Genomic DNA, 27673 nt, shown 5'->3' with positions numbered 1-27673 from the left:
GATTGAGGCAGCAACGTGTCGTTTAGAAGTTTGGCAAAAAAGGAAGTAGCAGAAGGAGGACGCTTTACATTCCTTCAACCTACACAGCCCAGCATGTGGGTGGGGGGGGGACCTTCCAGAGTCTTGTAGTGGACTTGGTGTGCAAGAAAGCACACACTTCCCTGACCGGGAATCGAACCCGGCCGCAGCGGTGAGAGTGCCGAATCCTAGCCACTAGACTACCAGGGCCACCGTTTTCAGCTACGTCTGAAAGGAAGGAGATAGGATTAAGTTCAGGGGCTAGGGCTAGGCTTTTGCCGGATGTACCCGCTCTACAATCATAGGAGTGCATGAGAGTCTGTCCTAAACGCACTTGTCAGTTTTCAGTCCAATCCCTTAGCATAGCACCTTCAATAGCTCAGTTGGTAGAGCGGAGTACTGTAGTTGTTAATAAGGCGATCCTTAGGTCGCTGGTTCAAATCCGGCTCGAAGGAGACTTTTCTTTTCCCTCGTGCCACTGCGGGATATCATGGCCAGGTGCCTGCCTCCAGATGCACTGGCATGCCAGAGTGCAATATGCTGAAGGCAGTGACGGATCATTTACATTGTTCCATTCAAATTTCTCAAACTTTATCTTGCCTCCCTAAAAGACTTGCAGACTTGAAAACATAAAGCCACGCTGGTGTGGGTGTGTGGAGGTGGTGAATGAGGCAGCAACGTGTCGTTTAGAAGTTTGGCAAAAAAGGAAGTAGCAGAAGGAGGACGCTTTACATTCCTTCAACCTACACAGCCCAGCATCTGGTTGGGGGGGGGGGGACTTTCCAGAGTCTTGTAGTGGACTTGGTGTGCAAGAAAGCACACACTTCCCTGACCGGGAATCGAACCCAGCCGCAGCGGTGAGAGTGCCGAATCCTAGCCAGTAGACCACCAGGGCCACCGTTTTCAGCTACGTCTGAAAGGAAGGAGATAGGATTAAGTTCAGGGGCTAGGGCTAGGCTTTTGCCGGATGTACTCGCTCTACAATCATAGGAGTGCATGAGAGTCTGTCCTAAACGCACTTGTCAGTTTTCAGTCCAATCCCTTAGCATAGCACCTTCGATAGCTCAGTTGGTAGAGCGGAGGACTGTAGTTGTTAATAAGGCGATCCTTAGGTCGCTGGTTCAAATCCGGCTCGAAGGAGACTTTTCTTTTCCCTCGCGCCACTGCGGGATATCATGGCCAGGTGCCTGCCTCCAGATGCACTGGCATGCCCGAGTGCAATATGCTGAAGGCAGTGACGGATCATTTACACTGTTCCATTCAAATTTCTCAAACTTTATCTTGCCTCCCTAAAAGACTTGCAGACTTGAAAACATAAAGCCACGCTGGTGTGGGTGTGTGGAGGTGGTGATTGAGGCAGCAACGTGTCGTTTAGAAGTTTGGCAAAAAAGGAAGTAGCAGAAGGAGGACGCTTTACATTCCTTCAACCTACACAGCCCAGCATGTGGGTGGGGGGGGGACCTTCCAGAGTCTTGTAGTGGACTTGGTGTGCAAGAAAGCACACACTTCCCTGACCGGGAATCGAACCCGGCCGCAGCGGTGAGAGTGCCGAATCCTAGCCACTAGACTACCAGGGCCACCGTTTTCAGCTACGTCTGAAAGGAAGGAGATAGGATTAAGTTCAGGGGCTAGGGCTAGGCTTTTGCCGGATGTACCCGCTCTACAATCATAGGAGTGCATGAGAGTCTGTCCTAAACGCACTTGTCAGTTTTCAGTCCAATCCCTTAGCATAGCACCTTCGATAGCTCAGTTGGTAGAGCGGAGGACTGTAGTTGTTAATAAGGCGATCCTTAGGTCGCTGGTTCAAATCCGGCTCGAAGGAGACTTTTCTTTTCCCTCGTGCCACTGCGGGATATCATGGCCAGGTGCCTGCCTCCAGATGCACTGGCATGCCAGAGTGCAATATGCTGAAGGCAGTGACGGATCATTTACATTGTTCCATTCAAATTTCTCAAACTTTATCTTGCCTCCCTAAAAGACTTGCAGACTTGAAAACATAAAGCCACGCTGGTGTGGGTGTGTGGAGGTGGTGAATGAGGCAGCAACGTGTCGTTTAGAAGTTTGGCAAAAAAGGAAGTAGCAGAAGGAGGACGCTTTACATTCCTTCAACCTACACAGCCCAGCATCTGGTTGGGGGGGGGGGACTTTCCAGAGTCTTGTAGTGGACTTGGTGTGCAAGAAAGCACACACTTCCCTGACCGGGAATCGAACCCAGCCGCAGCGGTGAGAGTGCCGAATCCTAGCCAGTAGACCACCAGGGCCACCGTTTTCAGCTACGTCTGAAAGGAAGGAGATAGGATTAAGTTCAGGGGCTAGGGCTAGGCTTTTGCCGGATGTACTCGCTCTACAATCATAGGAGTGCATGAGAGTCTGTCCTAAACGCACTTGTCAGTTTTCAGTCCAATCCCTTAGCATAGCACCTTCGATAGCTCAGTTGGTAGAGCGGAGGACTGTAGTTGTTAATAAGGCGATCCTTAGGTCGCTGGTTCAAATCCGGCTCGAAGGAGACTTTTCTTTTCCCTCGCGCCACTGCGGGATATCATGGCCAGGTGCCTGCCTCCAGATGCACTGGCATGCCCGAGTGCAATATGCTGAAGGCAGTGACGGATCATTTACACTGTTCCATTCAAATTTCTCAAACTTTATCTTGCCTCCCTAAAAGACTTGCAGACTTGAAAACATAAAGCCACGCTGGTGTGGGTGTGTGGAGGTGGTGATTGAGGCAGCAACGTGTCGTTTAGAAGTTTGGCAAAAAAGGAAGTAGCAGAAGGAGGACGCTTTACATTCCTTCAACCTACACAGCCCAGCATGTGGGTGGGGGGGGGACCTTCCAGAGTCTTGTAGTGGACTTGGTGTGCAAGAAAGCACACACTTCCCTGACCGGGAATCGAACCCGGCCGCAGCGGTGAGAGCGCCGAATCCTAGCCACTAGACTACCAGGGCCACCGTTTTCAGCTACGTCTGAAAGGAAGGAGATAGGATTAAGTTCAGGGGCTAGGGCTAGGCTTTTGCCGGATGTACCCGCTCTACAATCATAGGAGTGCATGAGAGTCTGTCCTAAACGCACTTGTCAGTTTTCAGTCCAATCCCTTAGCATAGCACCTTTGATAGCTCAGTTGGTAGAGCGGAGGACTGTAGTTGTTAATAAGGCAATCCTTAGGTCGCTGGTTCAAATCCAGCTCGAAGGAGACTTTTCTTTTCCCTCGTGCCACTGCGGGATATCATGGCCAGGTGCCTGCCTCCAGATGCACTGGCATGCCAGAGTGCAATATGCTGAAGGCAGTGACGGATCATTTACATTGTTCCATTCAAATTTCTCAAACTTTATCTTGCCTCCCTAAAAGACTTGCAGACTTGAAAACATAAAGCCACGCTGGTGTGGGTGTGTGGAGGTGGTGAATGAGGCAGCAACGTGTCGTTTAGAAGTTTGGCAAAAAAGGAAGTAGCAGAAGGAGGACGCTTTACATTCCTTCAACCTACACAGCCCAGCATCTGGTTGGGGGGGGGGGACTTTCCAGAGTCTTGTAGTGGACTTGGTGTGCAAGAAAGCACACACTTCCCTGACCGGGAATCGAACCCAGCCGCAGCGGTGAGAGTGCCGAATCCTAGCCAGTAGACCACCAGGGCCACCGTTTTCAGCTACGTCTGAAAGGAAGGAGATAGGATTAAGTTCAGGGGCTAGGGCTAGGCTTTTGCCGGATGTACTCGCTCTACAATCATAGGAGTGCATGAGAGTCTGTCCTAAACGCACTTGTCAGTTTTCAGTCCAATCCCTTAGCATAGCACCTTCGATAGCTCAGTTGGTAGAGCGGAGGACTGTAGTTGTTAATAAGACGATCCTTAGGTCGCTGGTTCAAATCCGGCTCGAAGGAGACTTTTCTTTTCCCTCGCGCCACTGCGGGATATCATGGCCAGGTGCCTGCCTCCAGATGCACTGGCATGCCCGAGTGCAATATGCTGAAGGCAGTGACGGATCATTTACACTGTTCCATTCAAATTTCTCAAACTTTATCTTGCCTCCCTAAAAGACTTGCAGACTTGAAAACATAAAGCCACGCTGGTGTGGGTGTGTGGAGGTGGTGATTGAGGCAGCAACGTGTCGTTTAGAAGTTTGGCAAAAAAGGAAGTAGCAGAAGGAGGACGCTTTACATTCCTTCAACCTACACAGCCCAGCATGTGGGTGGGGGGGGGGACCTTCCAGAGTCTTGTAGTGGACTTGGTGTGCAAGAAAGCACACACTTCCCTGACCGGGAATCGAACTCGGCCGCAGCGGTGAGAGCACCGAATCCTAGCCACTAGACCACCAGGGCCACCGCTTTCAGTTACGTCTGAAAGGAAGGAGATAGGATTAAGTTCAGGGGCTAGGGCTAGGCTTTTGCCGGATGTACTCGCTCTACAATCATAGGAGTGCATGAGACTCTGTCCTAAACGCACTTGTCAGTTTTCAGTCCAACCCCTTAGCATAGCACCTTCGATAGCTCAGTTGGTAGAGCAGAGGACTGTAGTTGTTAATAAGTTGATTTTTAGGTCGCTGGTTCAAATCCGGCTCGAAGGAGACTTTTCTTTTCCCTCGTGCCACTGCGGGATATCATGGCCAGGTGCCTGCCTGCAGATGCACTGGCATGCCAGAGTGCAATATGCTGAAGGCAGTGACGGATCATTTACATTGTTCCATTCAAATTTCTCAAACTTTATCTTGCCTCCCTAAAAGACTTGCAGACTTGAAAACATAAAGCCACGCTGGTGTGGGGTGTGTGGAGGTGGTGAATGAGGCAGCAACGTGTCGTTTAGAAGTTTGGCAAAAAAGGAAGTAGCAGAAGGAGGACGCTTTACATTCCTTCAACCTACACAGCCCAGCATCTGGTTGGGGGGGGGGGACTTTCCAGAGTCTTGTAGTGGACTTGGTGTGCAAGAAAGCACACACTTCCCTGACCGGGAATCGAACCCAGCCGCAGCGGTGAGAGTGCCGAATACTAGCCACTAGACCACCAGGGCCACCGTTTTCAGCTACGTCTGAAAGGAAGGAGATAGGATTAAGTTCAGGGGCTAGGGCTAGGCTTTTGCCGGATGTACTCGCTCTACAATCATAGGAGTGCATGAGAGTCTGTCCTAAACGCACTTGTCAGTTTTCAGTCCAATCCCTTAGCATAGCACCTTCGATAGCTCAGTTGGTAGAGCGGAGGACTGTAGTTGTTAATAAGGCGATCCTTAGGTCGCTGGTTCAAATCCGGCTCGAAGGAGACTTTTCTTTTCCCTCACGCCACTGCGGGATATCATGGCCAGGTGCCTGCCTCCAGATGCACTGGCATGCCCGAGTGCAATATGCTGAAGGCAGTGACGGATCATTTACACTGTTCCATTCAAATTTCTCAAACATTATCTTGCCTCCCTAAAAGACTTGCAGACTTGAAAACATAAAGCCACGCTGGTGTGGGTGTGTGGAGGTGGTGATTGAGGCAGAATCTGATAGAGTGTGTGTTTGGCAAAAAAGGAAGTAGCAGAAGGAGGACGCTTTACATTCCTTCAACCTACACAGCCCAGCATCTGGTTGGGGGGGGGGACTTTCCAGAGTCTTGTAGTGGACTTGGTGTGCAAGAAAGCACACACTTCCCTGACCGGGAATCGAACCCGGCCGCAGCAGTGAGAGTGCCGAATCCTAGCCACTAGACCACCAGGGCCACCGTTTTCAGCTACGTCTGAAAGGAAGGAGATAGGATTAAGTTCAGGGGCTAGGGCTAGGCTTTTGCCGGATGTACTCGCTCTACAATCATAGGAGTGCATGAGAGTCTGTCCTAAACGCACTTGTCAGTTTTCAGTCCAACCCTTTAGCATAGCACCTTCGATAGCTCAGTTGGTAGAGCGGAGGACTGTAGTTGTTAATAAGGCGATCCTTAGGTCGCTGGTTCAAATCAGGCTCGAAGGAGACTCTTCTTTTCCCTCGCGCCACTGCGGGATATCATGGCCAGGTGCCTGCCTGCAGATGCACTGGCATGCCCGAGTGCAATATGCTGAAGGCAGTGACGGATCATTTACACTGTTCCATTCAAATTTCTCAAACTTTATCTTGCCTCCCTAAAAGACTTGCAGACTTGAAAACATAAAGCCACGCTGGTGTGGGTGTGTGGAGGTGGTGATTGAGGCAGCAACGTGTCGTTTAGAAGTTTGGCAAAAAAGGAAGTAGCAGAAGGAGGACGCTTTACATTCCTTCAACCTACACAGCCCAGCATGTGGGTGGGGGGGGGACCTTCCAGAGTCTTGTAGTGGACTTGGTGTGCAAGAAAGCACACACTTCCCTGACCGGGAATCGAACCCGGCCGCAGCGGTGAGAGTGCCGAATCCTAGCCACTAGACCACCAGGGCCACCGTTTTCAGCTACGTCTGAAAGGAAGGAGATAGGATTAAGTTCAGGGGCTAGGGCTAGGCTTTTGCCGGATGTACTCGCTCTACAATCATAGGAGTGCATGAGAGTCTGTCCTAAACGCACTTGTCAGTTTTCAGTCCAATCCCTTAGCATAGCACCTTCGATAGCTCAGTTGGTAGAGCGGAGGACTGTAGTTGTTAATAAGGCGAAAATCCTTAGGTCGCTGGTTCAAATCCGGCTCGAAGGAGACTTTTCTTTTCCCTCACGCCACTGCGGGATATCATGGCCAGGTGCCTGCCTCCAGATGCACTGGCATGCCCGAGTGCAATATGCTGAAGGCAGTGACGGATCATTTACACTGTTCCATTCAAATTTCTCAAACATTATCTTGCCTCCCTAAAAGACTTGCAGACTTGAAAACATAAAGCCACGCTGGTGTGGGTGTGTGGAGGTGGTGATTGAGGCAGCAACGTGTCGTTTAGAAGTTTGGCAAAAAAGGAAGTAGCAGAAGGAGGACGCTTTACATTCCTTCAACCTACACAGCCCAGCATCTGGTTGGGGGGGGGACTTTCCAGAGTCTTGTAGTGGACTTGGTGTGCAAGAAAGCACACACTTCCCTGACCGGGAATCGAACCCGGCCGCAGCAGTGAGAGTGCCGAATCCTAGCCACTAGACCACCAGGGCCACCGTTTTCAGCTACGTCTGAAAGGAAGGAGATAGGATTAAGTTCAGGGGCTAGGGCTAGGCTTTTGCCGGATGTACTCGCTCTACAATCATAGGAGTGCATGAGAGTCTGTCCTAAACGCACTTGTCAGTTTTCAGTCCAACCCTTTAGCATAGCACCTTCGATAGCTCAGTTGGTAGAGCGGAGGACTGTAGTTGTTAATAAGGCGATCCTTAGGTCGCTGGTTCAAATCAGGCTCGAAGGAGACTCTTCTTTTCCCTCGCGCCACTGCGGGATATCATGGCCAGGTGCCTGCCTGCAGATGCACTGGCATGCCCGAGTGCAATATGCTGAAGGCAGTGACGGATCATTTACACTGTTCCATTCAAATTTCTCAAACTTTATCTTGCCTCCCTAAAAGACTTGCAGACTTGAAAACATAAAGCCACGCTGGTGTGGGTGTGTGGAGGTGGTGATTGAGGCAGCAACGTGTCGTTTAGAAGTTTGGCAAAAAAGGAAGTAGCAGAAGGAGGACGCTTTACATTCCTTCAACCTACACAGCCCAGCATGTGGGTGGGGGGGGGACCTTCCAGAGTCTTGTAGTGGACTTGGTGTGCAAGAAAGCACACACTTCCCTGACCGGGAATCGAACCCGGCCGCAGCGGTGAGAGTGCCGAATCCTAGCCACTAGACTACCAGGGCCACCGTTTTCAGCTACGTCTGAAAGGAAGGAGATAGGATTAAGTTCAGGGGCTAGGGCTAGGCTTTTGCCGGATGTACCCGCTCTACAATCATAGGAGTGCATGAGAGTCTGTCCTAAACGCACTTGTCAGTTTTCAGTCCAACCCTTTAGCATAGCACCTTCGATAGCTCATTTGGTAGAGCGGAGTACTGTAGTTGTTAATAAGGCGATCCTTAGGTCGCTGGTTCAAATCCGGCTCGAAGGAGACTTTTCTTTTCCCTCGTGCCACTGCGGGATATCATGGCCAGGTGCCTGCCTCCAGATGCACTGGCATGCCAGAGTGCAATATGCTGAAGGCAGTGACGGATCATTTACACTGTTCCATTCAAATTTCTCAAACTTTATCTTGCCTCCCTAAAAGACTTGCAGACTTGAAAACATAAAGCCACGCTGGTGTGGGTGTGTGGAGGTGGTGAATGAGGCAGCAACGTGTCGTTTAGAAGTTTGGCAAAAAAGGAAGTAGCAGAAGGAGGACGCTTTACATTCCTTCAACCTACACAGCCCAGCATCTGGTTGGGGGGGGGGGGGGGGACTTTCCAGAGTCTTGTAGTGGACTTGGTGTGCAAGAAAGCACACACTTCCCTGACCGGGAATCGAACTCGGCCGCAGCGGTGAGAGCACCAAATCCTAGCCACTAGACCACCAGGGCCACCGCTTTCAGTTACGTCTGAAAGGAAGGAGATAGGATTAAGTTCAGGGGCTAGGGCTAGGCTTTTGCCGGATGTACTCGCTCTACAATCATAGGAGTGCATGAGACTCTGTCCTAAACGCACTTGTCAGTTTTCAGTCCAACCCCTTAGCATAGCACCTTCGATAGCTCAGTTGGTAGAGCAGAGGACTGTAGTTGTTAATAAGTCGATTTTTAGGTCGCTGGTTCAAATCCGGCTCGAAGGAGACTTTTCTTTTCCCTCGTGCCACTGCGGGATATCATGGCCAGGTGCCTGCCTGCAGATGCACTGGCATGCCAGAGTGCAATATGCTGAAGGCAGTGACGGATCATTTACATTGTTCCATTCAAATTTCTCAAACTTTATCTTGCCTCCCTAAAAGACTTGCAGACTTGAAAACATAAAGCCACGCTGGTGTGGGTGTGTGGAGGTGGTGAATGAGGCAGCAACGTGTCGTTTAGAAGTTTGGCAAAAAAGGAAGTAGCAGAAGGAGGACGCTTTACATTCCTTCAACCTACACAGCCCAGCATCTGGTTGGGGGGGGGGGACTTTCCAGAGTCTTGTAGTGGACTTGGTGTGCAAGAAAGCACACACTTCCCTGACCGGGAATCGAACCCAGCCGCAGCGGTGAGAGTGCCGAATCCTAGCCACTAGACCACCAGGGCCACCGTTTTCAGCTACGTCTGAAAGGAAGGAGATAGGATTAAGTTCAGGGGCTAGGGCTAGGCTTTTGCCGGATGTACTCGCTCTACAATCATAGGAGTGCATGAGAGTCTGTCCTAAACGCACTTGTCAGTTTTCAGTCCAATCCCTTAGCATAGCACCTTCGATAGCTCAGTTGGTAGAGCGGAGGACTGTAGTTGTTAATAAGGTGATCCTTAGGTCGCTGGTTCAAATCCGGCTCGAAGGAGACTTTTCTTTTCCCTCACGCCACTGCGGGATATCATGGCCAGGTGCCTGCCTCCAGATGCACTGGCATGCCCGAGTGCAATATGCTGAAGGCAGTGACGGATCATTTACACTGTTCCATTCAAATTTCTCAAACTTTATCTTGCCTCCCTAAAAGACTTGCAGACTTGAAAACATAAAGCCACGCTGGTGTGGGTGTGTGGAGGTGGTGATTGAGGCAGCAACGTGTCGTTTAGAAGTTTGGCAAAAAAGGAAGTAGCAGAAGGAGGACGCTTTACATTCCTTCAACCTACACAGCCCAGCATCTGGTTGGGGGGGGGACTTTCCAGAGTCTTGTAGTGGACTTGGTGTGCAAGAAAGCACACACTTCCCTGACCGGGAATCGAACCCGGCCGCAGCAGTGAGAGTGCCGAATCCTAGCCACTAGACCACCAGGGCCACCGTTTTCAGCTACGTCTGAAAGGAAGGAGATAGGATTAAGTTCAGGGGCTAGGGCTAGGCTTTTGCCGGATGTACTCGCTCTACAATCATAGGAGTGCATGAGAGTCTGTCCTAAACGCACTTGTCAGTTTTCAGTCCAACCCTTTAGCATAGCACCTTCGATAGCTCAGTTGGTAGAGCGGAGGACTGTAGTTGTTAATAAGGCGATCCTTAGGTCGCTGGTTCAAATCCGTCTCGAAGGAGACTTTTCTTTTCCCTCATGCCACTGCGGGATATCATGGCCAGGTGCCTGCCTCCAGATGCACTGGCATGCCAGAGTGCAATATGCTGAAGGCAGTGACGGATCATTTACACTGTTCCATTCAAATTTCTCAAACTTTATCTTGCCTCCCTAAAAGACTTGCAGACTTGAAAACATAAAGCCACGCTGGTGTGGGTGTGTGGAGGTGGTGAATGAGGCAGCAACGTGTCGTTTAGAAGTTTGGCAAAAAAGGAAGTAGCAGAAGGAGGACGCTTTACATTCCTTCAACCTACACAGCCCAGCATCTGGTTGGGGGGGGGACTTTCCAGAGTCTTGTAGTGGACTTGGTGTGCAAGAAAGCACACACTTCCCTGACCGGGAATCGAACCCGGCCGCAGCAGTGAGAGTGCCGAATCCTAGCCACTAGACCACCAGGGCCACCGTTTTCAGCTACGTCTGAAAGGAAGGAGATAGGATTAAGTTCAGGGGCTAGGGCTAGGCTTTTGCCGGATGTACTCGCTCTACAATCATAGGAGTGCATGAGAGTCTGTCCTAAACGCACTTGTCAGTTTTCAGTCCAACCCTTTAGCATAGCACCTTCGATAGCTCAGTTGGTAGAGCGGAGGACTGTAGTTGTTAATAAGGCGATCCTTAGGTCGCTGGTTCAAATCCGGCTCGAAGGAGACTTTTCTTTTCCCTCATGCCACTGCGGGATATCATGGCCAGGTGCCTGCCTCCAGATGCACTGGCATGCCAGAGTGCAATATGCTGAAGGCAGTGACGGATCATTTACACTGTTCCATTCAAATTTCTCAAACTTTATCTTGCCTCCCTAAAAGACTTGCAGACTTGAAAACATAAAGCCACGCTGGTGTGGGTGTGTGGAGGTGGTGAATGAGGCAGCAACGTGTCGTTTAGAAGTTTGGCAAAAAAGGAAGTAGCAGAAGGAGGACGCTTTACATTCCTTCAACCTACACAGCCCAGCATCTGGTTGGGGGGGGGGGGGGGGGGGACTTTCCAGAGTCTTGTAGTGGACTTGGTGTGCAAGAAAGCACACACTTCCCTGACCGGGAATCGAACTCGGCCGCAGCGGTGAGAGCACCAAATCCTAGCCACTAGACCACCAGGGCCACCGCTTTCAGTTACGTCTGAAAGGAAGGAGATAGGATTAAGTTCAGGGGCTAGGGCTAGGCTTTTGCCGGATGTACTCGCTCTACAATCATAGGAGTGCATGAGACTCTGTCCTAAACGCACTTGTCAGTTTTCAGTCCAACCCCTTAGCATAGCACCTTCGATAGCTCAGTTGGTAGAGCAGAGGACTGTAGTTGTTAATAAGTCGATTTTTAGGTCGCTGGTTCAAATCCGGCTCGAAGGAGACTTTTCTTTTCCCTCGTGCCACTGCGGGATATCATGGCCAGGTGCCTGCCTGCAGATGCACTGGCATGCCAGAGTGCAATATGCTGAAGGCAGTGACGGATCATTTACATTGTTCCATTCAAATTTCTCAAACTTTATCTTGCCTCCCTAAAAGACTTGCAGACTTGAAAACATAAAGCCACGCTGGTGTGGGTGTGTGGAGGTGGTGAATGAGGCAGCAACGTGTCGTTTAGAAGTTTGGCAAAAGAGGAAGTAGCAGAAGGAGGACGCTTTACATTCCTTCAACCTACACAGCCCAGCATCTGGTTGGGGGGGGGGGACTTTCCAGAGTCTTGTAGTGGACTTGGTGTGCAAGAAAGCACACACTTCCCTGACCGGGAATCGAACCCAGCCGCAGCGGTGAGAGTGCCGAATCCTAGCCACTAGACCACCAGGGCCACCGTTTTCAGCTACGTCTGAAAGGAAGGAGATAGGATTAAGTTCAGGGGCTAGGGCTAGGCTTTTGCCGGATGTACTCGCTCTACAATCATAGGAGTGCATGAGAGTCTGTCCTAAACGCACTTGTCAGTTTTCAGTCCAATTCCTTAGCATAGCACCTTCGATAGCTCAGTTGGTAGAGCGGAGGACTGTAGTTGTTAATAAGGCGATCCTTAGGTCGCTGGTTCAAATCCGGCTCGAAGGAGACTTTTCTTTTCCCTCACGCCACTGCGGGATATCATGGCCAGGTGCCTGCCTCCAGATGCACTGGCATGCCCGAGTGCAATATGCTGAAGGCAGTGACGGATCATTTACACTGTTCCATTCAAATTTCTCAAACTTTATCTTGCCTCCCTAAAAGACTTGCAGACTTGAAAACATAAAGCCACGCTGGTGTGGGTGTGTGGAGGTAGTGATTGAGGCAGCAACGTGTCGTTTAGAAGTTTGGCAAAAAAGGAAGTAGCAGAAGGAGGACGCTTTACATTCCTTCAACCTACACAGCCCAGCATCTGGTTGGGGGGGGGACTTTCCAGAGTCTTGTAGTGGACTCGGTGTGCAAGAAAGCACACACTTCCCTGACCGGGAATCGAACCCGGCCGCAGCAGTGAGAGTGCCGAATCCTAGCCACTAGACCACCAGGGCCACCGTTTTCAGCTACGTCTGAAAGGAAGGAGATAGGATTAAGTTCAGGGGCTAGGGCTAGGCTTTTGCCGGATGTACTCGCTCTACAATCATAGGAGTGCATGAGAGTCTGTCCTAAACGCACTTGTCAGTTTTCAGTCCAACCCTTTAGCATAGCACCTTCGATAGCTCAGTTGGTAGAGCGGAGGACTGTAGTTGTTAATAAGGCGATCCTTAGGTCGCTGGTTCAAATCCGTCTCGAAGGAGACTTTTCTTTTCCCTCATGCCACTGCGGGATATCATGGCCAGGTGCCTGCCTCCAGATGCACTGGCATGCCAGAGTGCAATATGCTGAAGGCAGTGACGGATCATTTACACTGTTCCATTCAAATTTCTCAAACTTTATCTTGCCTCCCTAAAAGACTTGCAGACTTGAAAACATAAAGCCACGCTGGTGTGGGTGTGTGGAGGTGGTGAATGAGGCAGCAACGTGTCGTTTAGAAGTTTGGCAAAAAAGGAAGTAGCAGAAGGAGGACGCTTTACATTCCTTCAACCTACACAGCCCAGCATCTGGTTGGGGGGGGGACTTTCCAGAGTCTTGTAGTGGACTTGGTGTGCAAGAAAGCACACACTTCCCTGACCGGGAATCGAACCCGGCCGCAGCAGTGAGAGTGCCGAATCCTAGCCACTAGACCACCAGGGCCACCGTTTTCAGCTACGTCTGAAAGGAAGGAGATAGGATTAAGTTCAGGGGCTAGGGCTAGGCTTTTGCCGGATGTACTCGCTCTACAATCATAGGAGTGCATGAGAGTCTGTCCTAAACGCACTTGTCAGTTTTCAGTCCAACCCTTTAGCATAGCACCTTCGATAGCTCAGTTGGTAGAGCGGAGGACTGTAGTTGTTAATAAGGCGATCCTTAGGTCGCTGGTTCAAATCCGGCTCGAAGGAGACTTTTCTTTTCCCTCGTGCCACTGCGGGATATCATGGCCAGGTGCCTGCCTGCAGATGCACTGGCATGCCAGAGTGCAATATGCTGAAGGCAGTGACGGATCATTTACACTGTTCCATTCAAATTTCTCAAACTTTATCTTGCCTCCCTAAAAGACTTGCAGACTTGAAAACATAAAGCCACGCTGGTGTGGGTGTGTGGAGGTGGTGAATGAGGCAGCAACGTGTCGTTTAGAAGTTTGGCAAAAAAGGAAGTAGCAGAAGGAGGACGCTTTACATTCCTTCAACCTACACAGCCCAGCATCTGGTTGGGGGGGGGGGGGGGGGGCTTCCGGAGTCTAGTAGTGGACTCGGTGTGCAAGAAAGCACACACTTCCCTGACCGGGAATCGAACTCGGCCGCAGCGGTGAGAGCACCGAATCCTAGCCACTAGACCACCAGGGCCACCGCTTTCAGTTACGTCTGAAAGGAAGGAGATAGGATTAAGTTCAGGGGCTAGGGCTAGGCTTTTGCCGGATGTACTCGCTCTACAATCATAGGAGTGCATGAGAGTCTGTCCTAAACGCACTTGTCAGTTTTCAGTCCAACCCTTTAGCATAGCACCTTCGATAGCTCAGTTGGTAGAGCGGAGGACTGTAGTTGTTAATAAGGCGATCCTTAGGTCGCTGGTTCAAATCCGGCTCGAAGGAGACTTTTCTTTTCCCTCATGCCACTGCGGGATATCATGGCCAGGTGCCTGCCTCCAGATGCACTGGCATGCCAGAGTGCAATATGCTGAAGGCAGTGACGGATCATTTACACTGTTCCATTCAAATTTCTCAAACTTTATCTTGCCTCCCTAAAAGACTTGCAGACTTGAAAACATAAAGCCACGCTGGTGTGGGTGTGTGGAGGTGGTGAATGAGGCAGCAACGTGTCGTTTAGAAGTTTGGCAAAAAAGGAAGTAGCAGAAGGAGGACGCTTTACATTCCTTCAACCTACACAGCCCAGCATCTGGTTGGGGGGGGGGGGGGGGGGGGGCTTCCGGAGTCTAGTAGTGGACTCGGTGTTTTGAAGAAAGCACACACTTCCCTGACCGGGAATCGAACTCGGCCGCAGCGGTGAGAGCACCGAATCCTAGCCACTAGACCACCAGGGCCACCGCTTTCAGTTACGTCTGAAAGGAAGGAGATAGGATTAAGTTCAGGGGCTAGGGCTAGGCTTTTGCCGGATGTACTCGCTCTACAATCATAGGAGTGCATGAGACTCTGTCCTAAACGCACTTGTCAGTTTTCAGTCCAACCCTTTAGCATAGCACCTTCGATAGCTCAGTTGGTAGAGCAGAGGACTGTAGTTGTTAATAAGTCGATTTTTAGGTCGCTGGTTCAAATCCGGCTCGAAGGAGACTTTTCTTTTCCCTCGTGCCACTGCGGGATATCATGGCCAGGTGCCTGCCTGCAGATGCACTGGCATGCCAGAGTGCAATATGCTGAAGGCAGTGACGGATCATTTACATTGTTCCATTCAAATTTCTCAAACTTTATCTTGCCTCCCTAAAAGACTTGCAGACTTGAAAACATAAAGCCACGCTGGTGTGGGTGTGTGGAGGTGGTGAATGAGGCAGCAACGTGTCGTTTAGAAGTTTGGCAAAAAAGGAAGTAGCAGAAGGAGGACGCTTTACATTCCTTCAACCTACACAGCCCAGCATGTGGGTGGGGGGGGGACTTTCCAGAGTCTTGTAGTGGACTTGGTGTGCAAGAAAGCACACACTTCCCTGACCGGGAATCGAACCCAGCCGCAGCGGTGAGAGTGCCGAATCCTAGCCAGTAGACCACCAGGGCCACCGTTTTCAGCTATGTCTGAAAGGAAGGAGATAGGATTAAGTTCAGGGGCTAGGGCTAGGCTTTTGCCGGATGTACTCGCTCTACAATCATAGGAGTGCATGAGAGTCTGTCCTAAACGCACTTGTCAGTTTTCAGTCCAATCCCTTAGCATAGCACCTTCGATAGCTCAGTTGGTAGAGTGGAGGACTGTAGTTGTTAATAAGCCGATCCTTAGGTCGCTGGTTCAAATCCGGCTCGAAGGAGACTTTTCTTTTCCCTCGTGCCACTGCGGGATATCATGGCCAGGTGCCTGCCTCCAGATGCACTGGCATGCCCGAGTGCAATATGCTGAAGGCAGTGACGGATCATTTACACTGTTCCATTCAAATTTCTCAAACTTTATCTTGCCTCCCTAAAAGACTTGCAGACTTGAAAACATAAAGCCACGCTGGTGTGGGTGTGTGGAGGTGGTGATTGAGGCAGCAACGTGTCGTTTAGAAGTTTGGCAAAAAAGGAAGTAGCAGAAGGAGGACGCTTTACATTCCTTCAACCTACACAGCCCAGCATGTGGGTGGGGGGGGGGACCTTCCAGAGTCTTGTAGTGGACTTGGTGTGCAAGAAAGCACACACTTCCCTGACCGGGAATCGAACCCGGCCGCAGCGGTGAGAGTGCCGAATCCTAGCCACTAGACTACCAGGGCCACCGTTTTCAGCTACGTCTGAAAGGAAGGAGATAGGATTAAGTTCAGGGGCTAGGGCTAGGCTTTTGCCGGATGTACCCGCTCTACAATCATAGGAGTGCATGAGAGTCTGTCCTAAACGCACTTGTCAGTTTTCAGTCCAACCCTTTAGCATAGCACCTTTGATAGCTCATTTGGTAGAGCGGAGTACTGTAGTTGTTAATAAGGCGATCCTTAGGTCGCTGGTTCAAATCCGGCTCGAAGGAGACTTTTCTTTTCCCTCGTGCCACTGCGGGATATCATGGCCAGGTGCCTGCCTCCAGATGCACTGGCATGCCAGAGTGCAATATGCTGAAGGCAGTGACGGATCATTTACACTGTTCCATTCAAATTTCTCAAACTTTATCTTGCCTCCCTAAAAGACTTGCAGACTTGAAAACATAAAGCCACGCTGGTGTGGGTGTGTGGAGGTGGTGAATGAGGCAGCAACGTGTCGTTTAGAAGTTTGGCAAAAAAGGAAGTAGCAGAAGGAGGACGCTTTACATTCCTTCAACCTACACAGCCCAGCATCTGGTTGGGGGGGGGGGGGGGGCTTCCAGAGTCTTGTAGTGGACTTGGTGTGCAAGAAAGCACACACTTCCCTGACCGGGAATCGAACTCGGCCGCAGCGGTGAGAGCACCGAATCCTAGCCACTAGACCACCAGGGCCACCGCTTTCAGTTACGTCTGAAAGGAAGGAGATAGGATTAAGTTCAGGGGCTAGGGCTAGGCTTTTGCCGGATGTACTCGCTCTACAATCATAGGAGTGCATGAGACTCTGTCCTAAACGCACTTGTCAGTTTTCAGTCCAACCCCTTAGCATAGCACCTTTGATAGCTCAGTTGGTAGAGCAGAGGACTGTAGTTGTTAATAAGTCGATTTTTAGGTCGCTGGTTCAAATCCGGCTCGAAGGAGACTTTTCTTTTCCCTCGTGCCACTGCGGGATATCATGGCCAGGTGCCTGCCTCCAGATGCACTGGCATGCCCGAGTGCAATATGCTGAAGGCAGTGACGGATCATTTACACTGTTCCATTCAAATTTCTTAAACTTTATCTTGCCTCCCTAAAAGACTTGCAGACTTGAAAACATAAAGCCACGCTGGTGTGGGTGTGTGGAGGTGGTGATTGAGGCAGCAACGTGTCGTTTAGAAGTTTGGCAAAAAAGGAAGTAGCAGAAGGAGGACGCTTTACATTCCTTCAACCTACACAGCCCAGCATGTGGGTGGGGGGGGGACCTTCCAGAGTCTTGTAGTGGACTTGGTGTGCAAGAAAGCACACACTTCCCTGACCGGGAATCGAACCCGGCCGCAGCGGTGAGAGTGCTGAATCCTAGCCACTAGACCACCAGGGCCACCGTTTTCAGCTACGTCTGAAAGGAAGGAGATAGGATTAAGTTCAGGGGCTAGGGCTAGGCTTTTGCCGGATGTACTCGCTCTACAATCATAGGAGTGCATGAGAGTCTGTCCTAAACGCACTTGTCAGTTTTCAGTCCAACCCTTTAGCATAGCACCTTCGATAGCTCAGTTGGTAGAGCGGAGGAATGTAGTTGTTAATAAGGCGATCCTTAGGCCGCTGGTTCAAATACGGCTCGAAGGAGACTTTTCTTTTCCCTCGCGCCACTGCGGGATATCATGGCCAGGTGCCTGCCTCCAGATGCACTGGCATGCCCGAGTGCAATATGCTGAAGGCAGTGACGGATCATTTACACTGTTCCATTCAAATTTCTCAAACTTTATCTTGCCTCCCTAAAAGACTTGCAGACTTGAAAACATAAAGCCACGCTGGTGTGGGTGTGTGGAGGTGGTGAATGAGGCAGCAACGTGTCGTTTAGAAGTTTGGCAAAAAAGGAAGTAGCAGAAGGAGGACGCTTTACATTCCTTCAACCTACACAGCCCAGCATGTGGGTGGGGGGGGGGACCTTCCAGAGTCTTGTAGTGGACTTGGTGTGCAAGAAAGCACACACTTCCCTGACCGGGAATCGAACCCGGCCGCAGCGGTGAGAGCGCCGAATCCTAGCCACTAGACCACCAGGGCCACCGTTTTCAGCTACGTCTGAAAGGAAGGAGATAGGATTAAGTTCAGGGGCTAGGGCTAGGCTTTTGCCGGATGTACTCGCTCTACAATCATAGGAGTGCATGAGAGTCTGTCCTAAACGCACTTGTCAGTTTTCAGTCCAACCCTTTAGCATAGCACCTTCGATAGCTCAGTTGGTAGAGCGGAGGACTGTAGTTGTTAATAAGGCGATCCTTAGGTCGCTGGTTCAAATCCGGCTCGAAGGAGACTTTTCTTTTCCCTCGTGCCACTGCGGGATATCATGGCCAGGTGCCTGCCTCCAGATGCACTGGCATGCCCGAGTGCAATATGCTGAAGGCAGTGACGGATCATTTACACTGTTCCATTCAAATTTCTCAAACTTTATCTTGCCTCCCTAAAAGACTTGCAGACTTGAAAACATAAAGCCACGCTGGTGTGGGTGTGTGGAGGTGGTGAATGAGGCAGCAACGTGTCGTTTAGAAGTTTGGCAAAAAAGGAAGTAGCAGAAGGAGGACGCTTTACATTCCTTCAACCTACACAGCCCAGCATCTGGTTGGGGGGGGGACTTTCCAGAGTCTTGTAGTGGACTTGGTGTGCAAGAAAGCACACACTTCCCTGACCGGGAATCGAACCCGGCCGCAGAGGTGAGAGTGCCAAATCCTAGCCACTAGACTACCAGGGCCACCGTTTTCAGCTACGTCTGAAAGGAAGGAGATAGGATTAAGTTCAGGGGCTAGGGCTAGGCTTTTGCCGGATGTACTCGCTCTACAATCATAGGAGTGCATGAGAGTCTGTCCTAAACGCACTTGTCAGTTTTCAGTCCAACCCTTTAGCATAGCACCTTCAATAGCTCAGTTGGTAGAGCGGAGGACTGTAGTTGTTAATAAGGCGATCCTTAGGTCGCTGGTTCAAATCTGGCTCGAAGGAGACTTTTCTTTTCCCTCGTGCCACTGCGGGATATCATGGCCAGGTGCCTGCCTCCAGATGCACTGGCATGCCCGAGTGCAATATGCTGAAGGCAGTGACGGATCATTTACATTGTTCCATTCAAATTTCTCAAACTTTATCTTGCCTCCCTAAAAGACTTGCAGACTTGAAAACATAAAGCCACGCTGGTGTGGGTGTGTGGAGGTGGTGAATGAGGCAGCAACGTGTCGTTTAGAAGTTTGGCAAAAAAGGAAGTAGCAGAAGGAGGACGCTTTACATTCCTTCAACCTACACAGCCCAGCATGTGGGTGGGGGGGGGGGGACCTTCCAGAGTCTTGTAGTGGACTTGGTGTGCAAGAAAGCACACACTTCCCTGACCGGGAATCGAACCCGACCGCAGCGGTGAGAGCGCCGAATCCTAGCCACTAGACCACCAGGGCCAACGTTTTCAGCTACGTCTGAAAGGAAGGAGATAGGATTAAGTTCAGGGGCTAGGGCAAGGCTTTTGCCGGATGTACTCGCTCTACAATCATAGGAGTGCATGAGACTCTGTCCTAAACGCACTTGTGAGATTTCAGTCCGACCCTTTAGCATACCACCTTCGATAGCTCAGTTGGTAGAGTGGAGGACTGTAGTTGTTAATAAGGCGATCCTTAGGTCGCTGGTTCAAATCCGGCTCGAAGGAGACTTTTCTTTTCCCTCGCGCCACTGCGGGATATCATGGCCAGGTGCCTGCCTGCAGATGCACTGGCATGCCAGAGTGCAATATGCTGAAGGCAGTGACGGATCATTTACATTGTTCCATTCAAATTTCTCAAACTTTATCTTGCCTCCCTAAAAGACTTGCAGACTTGAAAACATAAAGCCACGCTGGTGTGGGTGTGTGGAGGTGGTGAATGAGGCAGCAACGTGTCGTTTAGAAGTTTGGCAAAAAAGGAAGTAGCAGAAGGAGGACGCTTTACATTCCTTCAACCTACACAGCCCAGCATGTGGGTGGGGGGGGGGACCTTCCAGAGTCTTGTAGTGGACTTGGTGTGCAAGAAAGCACACACTTCCCTGACCGGGAATCGAACCCGGCCGCAGCGGTGAGAGCGCCGAATCCTAGCCACTAGACCACCAGGGCCACCGTTTTCAGCTACGTCTGAAAGGAAGGAGATAGGATTAAGTTCAGGGGCTAGGGCAAGGCTTTTGCCGGATGTACGCGCTCTACAATCATAGGAGTGCATGAGAGTCTGTCCTAAATGCACTTGTCAGTTTTCAGTCCAACCCTTTAGCATAGCACCTTCGATAGCTCAGTTGGTAGAGTGGAGGACTGTAGTTGTTAATAAGGCGATCCTTAGGTCGCTGGTTCAAATCCGGCTCGAAGGAGACTTTTCTTTTCCCTCGTGCCACTGCGGGATATCATGGCCAGGTGCCTGCCTCCAGATGCAGTGGCATGCCCGAGTGCAATATGCTGAAGGCAGTGACGGATCATTTACACTGTTCCATTCAAATTTCTCAAACTTTATCTTGCCTCCCTAAAAGACTTGCAGACTTGAAAACATAAAGCCACGCTGGTGTGGGTGTGTGGAGGTGGTGAATGAGGCAGCAACGTGTCGTTTAGAAGTTTGGCAAAAAAGGAAGTAGCAGAAGGAGGACGCTTTACATTCCTTCAACCTACACAGCCCAGCATCTGGTTGGGGGGGGGGCTTTCCAGAGTCTTGTAGTGGACTTGGTGTGCAAGAAAGCACACACTTCCCTGACCGGGAATCGAACCCGGCCGCAGAGGTGAGAGTGCCAAATCCTAGCCACTAGACTACCAGGGCCACCGTTTTCAGCTACGTCTGAAAGGAAGGAGATAGGATTAAGTTCAGGGGCTAGGGCTAGGCTTTTGCCGGATGTACTCGCTCTACAATCATAGGAGTGCATGAGAGTCTGTCCTAAACGCACTTGTCAGTTTTCAGTCCAACCCTTTAGCATAGCACCTTCAATAGCTCAGTTGGTAGAGCGGAGGACTGTAGTTGTTAATAAGGCGATCCTTAGGTCGCTGGTTCAAATCTGGCTCGAAGGAGACTTTTCTTTTCCCTCGTGCCACTGCGGGATATCATGGCCAGGTGCCTGCCTCCAGATGCACTGGCATGCCCGAGTGCAATATGCTGAAGGCAGTGACGGATCATTTACATTGTTCCATTCAAATTTCTCAAACTTTATCTTGCCTCCCTAAAAGACTTGCAGACTTGAAAACATAAAGCCACGCTGGTGTGGGTGTGTGGAGGTGGTGAATGAGGCAGCAACGTGTCGTTTAGAAGTTTGGCAAAAAAGGAAGTAGCAGAAGGAGGACGCTTTACATTCCTTCAACCTACACAGCCCAGCATGTGGGTGGGGGGGGGGGGACCTTCCAGAGTCTTGTAGTGGACTTGGTGTGCAAGAAAGCACACACTTCCCTGACCGGGAATCGAACCCGACCGCAGCGGTGAGAGCGCCGAATCCTAGCCACTAGACCACCAGGGCCAACGTTTTCAGCTACGTCTGAAAGGAAGGAGATAGGATTAAGTTCAGGGGCTAGGGCAAGGCTTTTGCCGGATGTACTCGCTCTACAATCATAGGAGTGCATGAGACTCTGTCCTAAACGCACTTGTGAGTTTTCAGTCCGACCCTTTAGCATACCACCTTCGATAGCTCAGTTGGTAGAGTGGAGGACTGTAGTTGTTAATAAGGCGATCCTTAGGTCGCTGGTTCAAATCCGGCTCGAAGGAGACTTTTCTTTTCCCTCGCGCCACTGTGGGATATCATGGCCAGGTGCCTGCCTGCAGATGCACTGGCATGCCAGAGTGCAATATGCTGAAGGCAGTGACGGATCATTTACATTGTTCCATTCAAATTTCTCAAACTTTATCTTGCCTCCCTAAAAGACTTGCAGACTTGAAAACATAAAGCCACGCTGGTGTGGGTGTGTGGAGGTGGTGAATGAGGCAGCAACGTGTCGTTTAGAAGTTTGGCAAAAAAGGAAGTAGCAGAAGGAGGACGCTTTACATTCCTTCAACCTACACAGCCCAGCATGTGGGTGGGGGGGGGGACCTTCCAGAGTCTTGTAGTGGACTTGGTGTGCAAGAAAGCACACACTTCCCTGACCAGGAATCGAACCCGGCCGCAGCGGTGAGAGCGCCGAATCCTAGCCACTAGACCACCAGGGCCACCGTTTTCAGCTACGTCTGAAAGGAAGGAGATAGGATTAAGTTCAGGGGCTAGGGCAAGGCTTTTGCCGGATGTACGCGCTCTACAATCATAGGAGTGCATGAGAGTCTGTCCTAAATGCACTTGTCAGTTTTCAGTCCGACCCTTTAGCATAGCACCTTCGATAGCTCAGTTGGTAGAGTGGAGGACTGTAGTTGTTAATAAGGCGATCCTTAGGTCGCTGGTTCAAATCCGGCTCGAAGGAGTCTTTTCTTTTCCTTCGCGCCACTGTGGGATATCATGGCCAGGTGCCTGCCTCCAGATGCACTGGCATGACCGAGTGCAATATGCTGAAGGCAGTGACGGATCATTTACACTGTTCCATTCAAATTTCTCAAACTTTATCTTGCCTCCCTAAAAGACTTGCAGACTTGAAAACATAAAGCCACGCTGGTTTTGGCTGTGTGGAGGTGGTGAATGAGGCAGCAACGTGTCGTTTAGAAGTTTGGCAAAAAAGGAAGTAGCAGAAGGAGGACGCTTTACATTCCTTCAACCTACACAGCCCAGCATGTGGGTGGGGGGGGGGACCTTCCAGAGTCTTGTAGTGGACTTGGTGTGCAAGAAAGCACACACTTCCCTGACCGGGAATCGAACCCGGCCGCAGCGGTGAGAGCGCCGAATCCTAGCCACTAGACGACCAGGGCCTCCGTTTTCAGCTACGTCTGAAAGGAAGGAGATAGGATTAAGTTCAGGGGCTAGGGCTAGGCTTTTGCCGGATGTACTCGCTCTACAATCATAGGAGTGCATGAGAGTCTGTCCTAAACGCACTTGTCAGTTTTCAGTCCAACCCCTTAGCATAGCACCTTTGATAGCTCAGTTGGTAGAGTGGAGGACTGTAGTTGTTAATAAGGCGATCCTTAGGTTGCTGGTTCAAATCCGGCTTGAAGGAGACTTTTCTTTTCCCTCGTGCCACTGCGGGATATCATGGCCAGGTGCCTGCCTGCAGATGCACTGGCATGCCAGAGTGCAATATGCTGAAGGCAGTGACGGATCATTTACATTGTTCCATTCAAATTTCTCAAACTTTATCTTGCCTCCCTAAAAGACTTTCAGACTTGAAAACATAAAGCCACGCTGGTGTGGGTGTGTGGAGGTGGTGAATGAGGCAGCAACGTGTCGTTTAGAAGTTTGGCAAAAAAGGAAGTAGCAGAAGGAGGATGCTTTACATTCCTTCAACCTACACAGCCCAGCATCTGGTTGGGGGGGGGGACTTTCCAGAGTCTTGTAGTGGACTTGGTGTGCAAGAAAGCACACACTTCCCTGACCGGGAATCGAACCCGGCCGCAGCGGTGAGAGCGCCGAATCCTAGCCACTAGACCACCAGGGCCACCGTTTTCAGCTACGTCTGAAAGGAAGGAGATAGGATTAAGTTCAGGGGCTAGGGCTAGGCTTTTGCCGGATGTACTCGCTCTACAATCATAGGAGTGTATGAGAGTCTGTCCTAAACGCACTTGTCAGTTTTCAGTCCAATCCCTTAGCATAGCACCTTCGATAGCTCAGTTGGTAGAGCGGAGGACTGTAGTTGTTAATAAGGCGATCCTTAGGTTGCGGGTTCAAATCCGGCTCGAAGGAGACTTTTCTTTTCCCTCGCGCCACTGTGGGATATCATGGCCAGGTGCCTGCCTCCAGATGCACTGGCATGCCCGAGTGCAATATGCTGAAGGCAGTGACGGATCATTTACACTGTTCCATTCAAATTTCTCAAACTTTATCTTGCCTCCCTAAAAGACTTGCAGACTTGAAAACATAAAGCCACGCTGGTGTGGGTGTGTGGAGGTGGTGATTGAGGCAGCAACGTGTCGTTTAGAAGTTAGGCAAAAAAGGAAGTAGCAGAAGGAGGACGCTTTACATTCCTTCAACCTACACAGCCCAGCATGTGGGTGGGGGGGGGACCTTCCAGAGTCTTGTAGTGGACTTGGTGTGCAAGAAAGCACACACTTCCCTGACCGGGAATCGAACCCGGCCGCAGCGGTGAGAGTGCCGAATCCTAGCCACTAGACCACCAGGGCCACCGTTTTCAGCTACGTCTGAAAGGAAGGAGATAGGATTAAGTTCAGGGGCTAGGGCTAGGCTTTTGCCGGATGTACTCGCTCTACAATCATAGGAGTGCATGAGAGTCTGTCCTAAACGCACTTGTCAGTTTTCAGTCCAACCCTTTAGCATAGCACCTTCGATAGCTCAGTTGGTAGAGCGGAGGAATGTAGTTGTTAATAAGGCGATCCTTAGGTCGCTGGTTCAAATACGGCTCGAAGGAGACTTTTCTTTTCCCTCGCGCCACTGCGGGATATCATGGCCAGGTGCCTGCCTCCAGATGCACTGGCATGCCCGAGTGCAATATGCTGAAGGCAGTGACGGATCATTTACACTGTTCCATTCAAATTTCTCAAACTTTATCTTGCCTCCCTAAAAGACTTGCAGACTTGAAAACATAAAGCCACGCTGGTGTGGGTGTGTGGAGGTGGTGAATGAGGCAGCAACGTGTCGTTTAGAAGTTTGGCAAAAAAGGAAGTAGCAGAAGGAGGACGCTTTACATTCCTTCAACCTACACAGCCCAGCATGTGGGTGGGGGGGGGACCTTCCAGAGTCTTGTAGTGGACTTGGTGTGCAAGAAAGCACACACTTCCCTGACCGGGAATCGAACCCGGCCGCAGCGGTGAGAGCGCCGAATCCTAGCCACTAGACCACCAGGGCCACCGTTTTCAGCTACGTCTGAAAGGAAGGAGATAGGATTAAGTTCAGGGGCTAGGGCTAGGCTTTTGCCGGATGTACTCGCTCTACAATCATAGGAGTGCATGAGAGTCTGTCCTAAACGCACTTGTCAGTTTTCAGTCCAACCCTTTAGCATAGCACCTTCGATAGCTCAGTTGGTAGAGCGGAGGACTGTAGTTGTTAATAAGGCGATCCTTAGGTCGCTGGTTCAAATCCGGCTCGAAGGAGACTTTTCTTTTCCCTCGTGCCACTGCGGGATATCATGGCCAGGTGCCTGCCTGCAGATGCACTGGCATGCCAGAGTGCAATATGCTGAAGGCAGTGACGGATCATTTACACTGTTCCATTCAAATTTCTCAAACTTTATCTTGCCTCCCTAAAAGACTTGCAGACTTGAAAACATAAAGCCACGCTGGTGTGGGTGTGTGGAGGTGGTGATTGAGGCAGCAACGTGTCGTTTAGAAGTTAGGCAAAAAAGGAAGTAGCAGAAGGAGGACGCTTTACATTCCTTCAACCTACACAGCCCAGCATGTGGGTGGGGGGGGGACCTTCCAGAGTCTTGTAGTGGACTTGGTGTGCAAGAAAGCACACACTTCCCTGACCGGGAATCGAACCCGGCCGCAGCGGTGAGAGTGCCGAATCCTAGCCACTAGACCACCAGGGCCACCGTTTTCAGCTACGTCTGAAAGGAAGGAGATAGGATTAAGTTCAGGGGCTAGGGCTAGGCTTTTGCCGGATGTACTCGCTCTACAATCATAGGAGTGCATGAGAGTCTGTCCTAAACGCACTTGTCAGTTTTCAGTCCAACCCTTTAGCATAGCACCTTCGATAGCTCAGTTGGTAGAGCGGAGGAATGTAGTTGTTAATAAGGCGATCCTTAGGTCGCTGGTTCAAATACGGCTCGAAGGAGACTTTTCTTTTCCCTCGCGCCACTGCGGGATATCATGGCCAGGTGCCTGCCTCCAGATGCACTGGCATGCCCGAGTGCAATATGCTGAAGGCAGTGACGGATCATTTACACTGTTCCATTCAAATTTCTCAAACTTTATCTTGCCTCCCTAAAAGACTTGCAGACTTGAAAACATAAAGCCACGCTGGTGTGGGTGTGTGGAGGTGGTGAATGAGGCAGCAACGTGTCGTTTAGAAGTTTGGCAAAAAAGGAAGTAGCAGAAGGAGGACGCTTTACATTCCTTCAACCTACACAGCCCAGCATGTGGGTGGGGGGGGGACCTTCCAGAGTCTTGTAGTGGACTTGGTGTGCAAGAAAGCACACACTTCCCTGACCGGGAATCGAACCCGGCCGCAGCGGTGAGAGCGCCGAATCCTAGCCACTAGACCACCAGGGCCACCGTTTTCAGCTACGTCTGAAAGGAAGGAGATAGGATTAAGTTCAGGGGCTAGGGCTAGGCTTTTGCCGGATGTACTCGCTCTACAATCATAGGAGTGCATGAGAGTCTGTCCTAAACGCACTTGTCAGTTTTCAGTCCAACCCTTTAGCATAGCACCTTCGATAGCTCAGTTGGTAGAGCGGAGGACTGTAGTTGTTAATAAGGCGATCCTTAGGTCGCTGGTTCAAATCCGGCTCGAAGGAGACTTTTCTTTTCCCTCGTGCCACTGCGGGATATCATGGCCAGGTGCCTGCCTGCAGATGCACTGGCATGCCAGAGTGCAATATGCTGAAGGCAGTGACGGATCATTTACATTGTTCCATTCAAATTTCTCAAACTTTATCTTGCCTCCCTAAAAGACTTGCAGACTTGAAAACATAAAGCCACGCTGGTGTGGGTGTGTGGAGGTGGTGAATGAGGCAGCAACGTGTCGTTTAGAAGTTTGGCAAAAAAGGAAGTAGCAGAAGGAGGACGCTTTACATTCCTTCAACCTACACAGCCCAGCATGTGGGTGGGGGGGGGGGCTTCCAGAGTCTTGTAGTGGACTTGGTGTGCAAGAAAGCACACACTTCCCTGACCAGGAATCGAACCCGGCCGCAGCGGTGAGAGCGCCGAATCCTAGCCACTAGACCACCAGGGCCACCGTTTTCAGCTACGTCTGAAAGGAAGGAGATAGGATTAAGTTCAGGGGCTAGGGCTAGGCTTTTGCCGGATGTACTCGCTCTACAATCATAGGAGTGCATGAGAGTCTGTCCTAAACGCACTTGTCAGTTTTCAGTCCAACCCTTTAGCACAGCACCTTCGATAGCTCAGTTGGTAGAGCGGAGGACTGTAGTTGTTAATAAGGCGATCCTTAGGTCGTTGGTTCAAATCCGGCTCGAAGGAGACTTTTCTTTTCCCTCGTGCCACTGCGGGATATCATGGCCAGGTGCCTGCCTCCAGATGCACTGGCATGCCAGAGTGCAATATGCTGAAGGCAGTGACGGATCATTTACACTGTTCCATTCAAATTTCTCAAACTTTATCTTGCCTCCCTAAAAGACTTGCAGACTTGAAAACATAAAGCCACGCTGGTGTGGGTGTGTGGAGGTGGTGAATGAGGCAGCAACGTGTCGTTTAGAAGTTTGGCAAAAAAGGAAGTAGCAGAAGGAGGACGCTTTACATTCCTTCAACCTACACAGCCCAGCATGTGGGTGGGGGGGGGACCTTCCAGAGTCTTGTAGTGGACTTGGTGTGCAAGAAAGCACACACTTCCCTGACCGGGAATCGAACCCGGCCGCAGCGGTGAGAGCGCCGAATCCTAGCCACTAGACCACCAGGGCCACCGTTTTCAGCTACGTCTGAAAGGAAGGAGATAGGATTAAGTTCAGGGGCTAGGGCTAGGCTTTTGCCGGATGTACTCGCTCTACAATCA

The 27673-nt window shown here is 50.7% G+C and overlaps 19 non-coding genes across 19 annotated transcripts; all 19 read left to right on the top strand.

Annotated features, from left to right (window-relative positions):
- The first annotated feature begins 1071 nt into the window (after window positions 1–1071).
- On the top strand, window positions 1072–1158 carry trnay-gua (transfer RNA tyrosine (anticodon GUA)). Its single transcript is given in 2 exon segments — window positions 1072–1108; window positions 1123–1158. It is a non-coding gene; the product is annotated as a tRNA-Tyr (tRNA).
- A 595-nt stretch (window positions 1159–1753) lies between these two features.
- On the top strand, window positions 1754–1840 carry trnay-gua (transfer RNA tyrosine (anticodon GUA)). The gene is given in 2 exon segments: window positions 1754–1790; window positions 1805–1840. It is a non-coding gene; the product is annotated as a tRNA-Tyr (tRNA).
- Window positions 1841–2437: 597 nt separating this feature from the next.
- Window positions 2438–2524, top strand: trnay-gua (transfer RNA tyrosine (anticodon GUA)). Its single transcript is given in 2 exon segments — window positions 2438–2474; window positions 2489–2524. It is a non-coding gene; the product is annotated as a tRNA-Tyr (tRNA).
- A 1279-nt stretch (window positions 2525–3803) lies between these two features.
- On the top strand, window positions 3804–3890 carry trnay-gua (transfer RNA tyrosine (anticodon GUA)). The gene is given in 2 exon segments: window positions 3804–3840; window positions 3855–3890. It is a non-coding gene; the product is annotated as a tRNA-Tyr (tRNA).
- A 1281-nt stretch (window positions 3891–5171) lies between these two features.
- trnay-gua (transfer RNA tyrosine (anticodon GUA)) lies at window positions 5172–5258 on the top strand. Its single transcript is given in 2 exon segments — window positions 5172–5208; window positions 5223–5258. It is a non-coding gene; the product is annotated as a tRNA-Tyr (tRNA).
- A 1278-nt stretch (window positions 5259–6536) lies between these two features.
- trnay-gua (transfer RNA tyrosine (anticodon GUA)) lies at window positions 6537–6626 on the top strand. Its single transcript is given in 2 exon segments — window positions 6537–6573; window positions 6591–6626. It is a non-coding gene; the product is annotated as a tRNA-Tyr (tRNA).
- A 2650-nt stretch (window positions 6627–9276) lies between these two features.
- Window positions 9277–9363, top strand: trnay-gua (transfer RNA tyrosine (anticodon GUA)). Its single transcript is given in 2 exon segments — window positions 9277–9313; window positions 9328–9363. It is a non-coding gene; the product is annotated as a tRNA-Tyr (tRNA).
- Window positions 9364–10640: 1277 nt separating this feature from the next.
- Window positions 10641–10727, top strand: trnay-gua (transfer RNA tyrosine (anticodon GUA)). The gene is given in 2 exon segments: window positions 10641–10677; window positions 10692–10727. It is a non-coding gene; the product is annotated as a tRNA-Tyr (tRNA).
- Window positions 10728–12016: 1289 nt separating this feature from the next.
- Window positions 12017–12103, top strand: trnay-gua (transfer RNA tyrosine (anticodon GUA)). Its single transcript is given in 2 exon segments — window positions 12017–12053; window positions 12068–12103. It is a non-coding gene; the product is annotated as a tRNA-Tyr (tRNA).
- A 1277-nt stretch (window positions 12104–13380) lies between these two features.
- On the top strand, window positions 13381–13467 carry trnay-gua (transfer RNA tyrosine (anticodon GUA)). Its single transcript is given in 2 exon segments — window positions 13381–13417; window positions 13432–13467. It is a non-coding gene; the product is annotated as a tRNA-Tyr (tRNA).
- Window positions 13468–14069: 602 nt separating this feature from the next.
- trnay-gua (transfer RNA tyrosine (anticodon GUA)) lies at window positions 14070–14156 on the top strand. The gene is given in 2 exon segments: window positions 14070–14106; window positions 14121–14156. It is a non-coding gene; the product is annotated as a tRNA-Tyr (tRNA).
- A 1289-nt stretch (window positions 14157–15445) lies between these two features.
- On the top strand, window positions 15446–15532 carry trnay-gua (transfer RNA tyrosine (anticodon GUA)). Its single transcript is given in 2 exon segments — window positions 15446–15482; window positions 15497–15532. It is a non-coding gene; the product is annotated as a tRNA-Tyr (tRNA).
- A 2648-nt stretch (window positions 15533–18180) lies between these two features.
- trnay-gua (transfer RNA tyrosine (anticodon GUA)) lies at window positions 18181–18267 on the top strand. Its single transcript is given in 2 exon segments — window positions 18181–18217; window positions 18232–18267. It is a non-coding gene; the product is annotated as a tRNA-Tyr (tRNA).
- Window positions 18268–19547: 1280 nt separating this feature from the next.
- On the top strand, window positions 19548–19634 carry trnay-gua (transfer RNA tyrosine (anticodon GUA)). The gene is given in 2 exon segments: window positions 19548–19584; window positions 19599–19634. It is a non-coding gene; the product is annotated as a tRNA-Tyr (tRNA).
- A 596-nt stretch (window positions 19635–20230) lies between these two features.
- Window positions 20231–20317, top strand: trnay-gua (transfer RNA tyrosine (anticodon GUA)). The gene is given in 2 exon segments: window positions 20231–20267; window positions 20282–20317. It is a non-coding gene; the product is annotated as a tRNA-Tyr (tRNA).
- A 1280-nt stretch (window positions 20318–21597) lies between these two features.
- On the top strand, window positions 21598–21684 carry trnay-gua (transfer RNA tyrosine (anticodon GUA)). The gene is given in 2 exon segments: window positions 21598–21634; window positions 21649–21684. It is a non-coding gene; the product is annotated as a tRNA-Tyr (tRNA).
- A 596-nt stretch (window positions 21685–22280) lies between these two features.
- On the top strand, window positions 22281–22367 carry trnay-gua (transfer RNA tyrosine (anticodon GUA)). Its single transcript is given in 2 exon segments — window positions 22281–22317; window positions 22332–22367. It is a non-coding gene; the product is annotated as a tRNA-Tyr (tRNA).
- A 2644-nt stretch (window positions 22368–25011) lies between these two features.
- trnay-gua (transfer RNA tyrosine (anticodon GUA)) lies at window positions 25012–25098 on the top strand. Its single transcript is given in 2 exon segments — window positions 25012–25048; window positions 25063–25098. It is a non-coding gene; the product is annotated as a tRNA-Tyr (tRNA).
- A 1277-nt stretch (window positions 25099–26375) lies between these two features.
- trnay-gua (transfer RNA tyrosine (anticodon GUA)) lies at window positions 26376–26462 on the top strand. The gene is given in 2 exon segments: window positions 26376–26412; window positions 26427–26462. It is a non-coding gene; the product is annotated as a tRNA-Tyr (tRNA).
- Window positions 26463–27673: the final 1211 nt, after the last annotated feature.

Source organism: Hoplias malabaricus, chromosome 8 (assembly GCF_029633855.1).
Source record: "Hoplias malabaricus isolate fHopMal1 chromosome 8, fHopMal1.hap1, whole genome shotgun sequence".
In the NCBI taxonomy this organism is placed as follows: domain Eukaryota; kingdom Metazoa; phylum Chordata; class Actinopteri; order Characiformes; family Erythrinidae; genus Hoplias; species Hoplias malabaricus.
This window is presented reverse-complemented; position numbering and strand designations above follow the sequence as displayed.